Genomic DNA, 5,895 nt, shown 5'->3' on the forward strand with positions numbered 1-5,895 from the left:
GGCGACTTAATCATGATCCATACTGATAGAGAACTGGAAACCACCGTCAATGGTAAAACCTGAATTATCCAAGAATTGAAGACTGGAAAAGTGATATGAGGAAAAGTAAATGTGTACCTAAATAGTTTTTCCGTTCTCTGAAGAAAAGGATGCTGTATTCAGCTGACAGTTGAGTTAAGAAGCTACAGGCATTTCTGTGTTTTGCTGTTGTTAACTGCTGTTCTCCATACTGGTTTCAAATTTGCCAGCCATTGAATCATATCCTGTACCGCATTGTCAGATTATTTGGCGAACACAGCGCCGCATTCACATGGTTCCGATGCTGATTCCATGGAGTTTCAATAAGCAGATGATTCCAGAGAGTAATGAGCTTTTGCAGTATAGAGGCTCAATTATAAGCGACCCCCTCCCACGTCCATTTTTAAAGTGTGAAGCAAGAGGAGACGTGGAGTGGAATTCCAACCAGGATGATGAAAGAGAATCTAATGAATCAAAACCAATCCTATTAGTTCCGGCCCACATCTCCATACTGTGGTCGTTTTTCTGCACAACAATCCACTGCATGATTTCACACAAGCTTGGGAACTGCAGGCATTTCAGCAGGGTGGGATACGGGATCTAAAACAAGTCAACCTGGAGGGACTTTTTACCTCTAATTGACCGCAAGAAGACTACAAAACATAATCTGAGAACCCGCAGAAAGTGGCAGAAAGTGGCAAAACGAGCACTGTTAAGAGCAGGGAAGAAGTTCAGCTGGCAAAGAGATTTCGTTAAACTTCAAGAAATCTTTAACAATTGGCCTTCTTTGCAGATCTTCTGCTTTAGCTATATCACTTCCTCACTGTCTTCAGCCTGCAAACACAATGTCTCGACTGTCCCAAAAGTCTAGCACATCTCATTGTTTTCCTTGGCTTAAACCCTCATTCTTTTGCATGCTCCAACTTTTTTTAATCTTTTCCTTTCCTCATTTTCATTTTCGCAGCTAAACTCTGTCTTCGGGGAGTGGGAAAATGAGCAGAACAAAGCATGTGGGGGGGGTTTGAGGATCATTTGGAGCTGGGAGACAGTCTTTGTGGCACAGCCAGCTGGACATATAAAGAGATGGGGGTGGGTGTGATAGTGAAAGAGAGACCAATGCAAGGGCAAAGAGGTGTGAGCAGAAAGCTCAGGGTGCTTGGTTTTGAGACTGGAGAGGGGAAGGGCTGCACTCCTCTTGGGGCTAGAGCTTGCATTCAGATGCACTCAAGCAGAACTTCTGGCTTACCGTTCACATCCTCGGCCATCTTGCCCTCTGTTTGCGATATGGACACTGTCACCGCCCCGCCCAGATCCCAAATCAGTGAAAAGCCATTAAAGATTTCAGGCAAAGTTTGAGCACTTATCCCCAAAGAATGCGATTCTGTTCATGTTAAATCAAGCAGATGGCAATGTTTGCCATCCCTTTCACAGAGTTTAGTAAATAAAACTGACGAGTGCTCTTTGGCGTAAACCGAGAATGAGCGAGGTAATTTTAAGTCCTTTTATATGCCACAATAAGATAAGAGTTTATTCAGCATCGAGTGAGTGTTTGGCAAACCTACGGACACAGGAGCTGGATAAGTATTTTTACTAAGCTGCTAAAGGTTTAGGGATAAAATGTGAAAATTAATCAAAGCCTTGTTGCCCTTAGCAACAAAAAGAACGTTTTTTTTCCTCAGTCCTTTTGTCTATAGTTAGCGGATGCTATCATTGCAACACGCACTAGGGGGGCAAAATCTTCAAACTGATATCTTGGAGTCGCCTTGGCCTTTTGCCTCTCTCTCGGGAAAGAATCACCACAAAGCTCCATCTCTTAGGAGATGGATGGAGGCTCAAATCAGGGTCACGCTGCCCACCAATGGCCCTCTGCTGCTCGGACATGATGTCCCATTGAGGGCCGAAGCTTTGCCCTATAGGGGGTTCCATGTGACAGTGTAGGATATTGGCCAGGCTTAGAAAGGCAATAGCCGCACTGATCAAAGACAGTGGTCACAACAGCTTAACATGGGTGGCCTCAGTGGATGCAAAAATGTCCTGAGGGGCTGAGTTTTTCCCCCTTCTTCCCAAAATATGAAGATGATTCTTAAAACTCAATGATAATTCAATCTATTAAGGCAAATGTAATTATCCCAGTCACACACACTTAGTGTTGTGTGCTTCAGTCAGCAGCGTCTTCTCCTTTCCTCTGCTGCGTTCAGGCAGCTTGTTGAACATGAAAGGGAAAAAGGAGGAGAAAGCAAAATATTACCACATCTGAATATTTGAGCAACGAGGTAATGTGTTTTTTAAGCTTACGTTTGCTTGCTATTTAACTTAAAGTTGCAGCGTGTGTGCATACTATGTACTATAGATAGGATAAACAGATAAACCAGGAAGTGTTATCTACGGAACCCAGAGGTGAAGCAACAGTTGTCATCCTATAGTTCAGAGCACAGCACATAATCATACCATCCATCCGCCTTTGTCCCCCCTTAAGAGGACTTTTATGAGACTGATGTTTGCTCTAATGTAGGATATTTCCTTTGTGCCGTGTGTAGGCTTGGTAAATTTAGAAGATGTCCCTATGTTGTATTTAAGGGTATGAAAGAATGTAACTATTTCTTTATGTTGATTGAAGGCCTTTGTGGGTGATTTAGATTTGTGATATATCCTCTGCAGCCTGTATAGGCGCTATTCTAAAGGACACTCCTATGTGCCAGCTCTTAAGGTACGAACAGGTATATTAGAAGAAATGGGAATAAGATGAACATTGTTTCCATCTTTGGAGAAGAGGCGGAGGACAACTGATACTAAGGTAGTGGAGTCTTCTTTTTGAGGAAGCTTGGGTCATCTTACAACATGTTGCTTAACCTCTTTAATTCTGTTGTGGAGAGTGCCTTTTTTTTTTTTTTTACAGCTTCAGAGCCAGTGACCCAAAGCAGCTGAACCAACTGATAAAGACAGCTGGATCTGTGCTGTTGACTGCTCTGGAGTCCCTGGAGCTGATTGTGCCAAGAAGAATGCTGCAAAAGCTGCTCAACGTAATGGACAATGCTGCACACCCTCTAGTTATTATATTGATCAAACAATGAACAGATCCTGACAACTTGTTGTTTTTATTGTGCCTGACTTTAATGATATTTTACAACTTTTAGTCTGTTTAACTGTTTCATTCAGCAGTTCCAAACTAGAATCAGTATAAGAGCACGTACGATTTCAGTTGTATCATCTCTTCATTGGGCACCAGTTCATTTTAGAATGAAATCTAAAACTTTGTTAGAACTTAAAGGTCTCTGACTTGTCAAGATATATTTCCGAATTGTTAAAGCCATACTCTAAGCTAAAACTCTCAGATCAAGTAATCAGAGATTGTTAGCTGTTCCAGATTTAAAACTCACGGGGATCGTTCATTTAAGCCAGTCACACCTCATGAAAACATGTACACTGTTTGTTTTGATTCCTTTAAAAAGCAATTGAAGACTTTTAATTTGGGAAGGCTTTTATTTTGAAACATTTGTCTTCTACTGCCTTTTATTATTTTTTATTGTTGTTTTTATCTCACATTTAGCATTTATTGTGAAGCTCTTTTTATTCTTTATCTGAGAAAGGTGCTTTATAAATAAACTTTACTTACTTCATTGATTTCACCCACTCCGTCTTTTTTAATGGTTTCTTGCTCTTAGTCTTTTGAAATTTTACTGTACAGAACTTTGGATCAACTTGTGTAGATTTGAATGTACGAATGGATATGACAAAGATACCGACATGTATTAGAAGTGGAAATATTCTGGAATGACAAGGACACACAAGCAACAACCGATCTCCGCTGCATTAAAGGCGTGGCAAAGCACTACAACAAAAGTAAAGCCGTGCTTAAAGTTTAGTAAAAGAACATTTATTTTAGGGTTATATTAACTTAAACAGTTATGTTTGAGTCACTTAAGAAGTTCGTTCAAAAATTTAAGTAGCACTCATTACAATTTGGATGTTACACCCTCAAATTAAAGCAAATTTGCACCAGGGGATTACAACGGGATTGGGAACCTGCATGTCCCACAGGATATGACACAAATCTAACGGGAGCAGTTGGTTTTAACATTGTTGCCCTTTCCTCTTTCTTAAGGACATCACTTTCATCTTCTCTAAATAGTATTTTAGGCGTGCCTCTTCTTCTTTTGTCCTCCACTGGTCCAGTTTCCTCAGATGTTTTAAGGACACACTGCACACCATGCTGAGATATGCCAAGTTTTCATCGAATAGCTCTTTGGGAATCACCTTGTTGGAGCAAAAACACTATTTTCTATCTGTCAAACTGTGTTATCTTTGGCGTTTTTCAGAGAGGCAACAACAGAAACTAGCAGAGAGGCTGCTAGTAGCAAAGTGCCTAAAGATGCAATTCAAAATTGGTTCTTTGCTAATTTGTCTGTTATGTGAAGACACAACACCGGTTCAACCAATGAGTTAGATGCCTTTTTTTTCATATATATACCTGAATGATTGTTTATGTCAGTGTTATGTAGCATAACAAAAAAAAGGAAAGTATATTTATATGTGTGTGTTCCTCTGAAAAAGGTGAGGAATAACAACCGGACTGAAAATAAGTGGAAAAATCTGCCAATTATCAAAGAAATACTTTGAAAGACCTTCAGAAAGTCTAGAGAGCTATTGCACAAGACCACTTTAAAAGATTACAAGAAGATCTGGCTGCCTGGAAGCGAAAAAATATGAAGAAATGAAGGATGGATCCAGGCTTTTGCACATTAATGCATAACAACAGCCAAAAGATGAAACTGGATTAAATAAATATAGTTCTCAGTCAGTTTTGTGGTCTCATTTTCAAATCGTTTGTCTCCATCTGCATATTACTGAATATCCTCCCATTTTGGGCATCAGTGTGAACTGCCATTCATTATCTTATTTAAAATAATCAACCCAACAATTCAGCTAAAGTAGGGCCACTCCGCTGGGCTGCTGCACCAACTCCAGTCACAAACACTGGAATAGGTACAAAGAAAAAAAGATGCATCTTATCTGCACTACTTTTTTAGGAATTCCAGCTGATTTTGTTTACAGGTTGATATAAAGCCTAGCAAATTAGGAGAGAAATCTCTTTACTCCCTGGGAGGCCTCTCACACCAGACGGACTGACTGCATCTCTAATGAAGGCAAAGCGTACTGACATGGCCGACTTGGTACTTTTGTTTGCTTCTTGCAGGCGAGCCAAGATGATGTATGAGACTCATACTGTGCAGACAGGCGGCTACAAATTCGCTTGGCTAGTTGACTGGTGGGAGGTTGGGTAGGCAGTGAAGGTGGGGGGGGTTGGAGATTGTTGTCACACTTCACTTTAGTGAAGCATTCTAAGAAAAAAGGAGCCTTTGTAGCCATTTTTGAGCTTTTCTGACGCTGTTGTTTCTCAAAAGCAGCAGCGTTCCTCTGGTACGACATGTTACATTTGAGTCATTAAAAAACAAAGTTTTACTTTGGTTTGATTGACATTTGATGAAGTAATTACTTCAATGACTTTCTGTCTGTCCTGCAATTTCAAAGGTTGGCGATGAAAACCAATGCATTCCTTCCGTTTATGATATGAACTGCTTATTAAAAAACTATTGTGCTGCCTTTAATTAGTCACAGGGAGGAGGCCTGATTAATGAAACTGATCTGACTTGGGGAATACAGTCTCCTTTGTGTTACCTCCCCCTTAAATCAATCTCCTCTTGTATCCTTCCAACCCCAACACTGAGCCTTGTTTTCTGGCCCCCTCCCATCACTTCCAAAATGAATGGCACAGATGTTGTTGGATAAGACATACCCCTTGGTCTCCTTCCCCTTTCGCTCAGCATGAGGTCTGAAACTTGTATTTGATCATTGTTTCGCCCCCCCTTCAGCTTCTCT

Source organism: Leuresthes tenuis, unplaced genomic scaffold (genome assembly GCF_036924035.1).
Source record: "Leuresthes tenuis unplaced genomic scaffold, fLeuTen1.0.hap1 SCAF_21, whole genome shotgun sequence".
NCBI classification, from domain to species: Eukaryota; Metazoa; Chordata; class Actinopteri; order Atheriniformes; family Atherinopsidae; genus Leuresthes; species Leuresthes tenuis.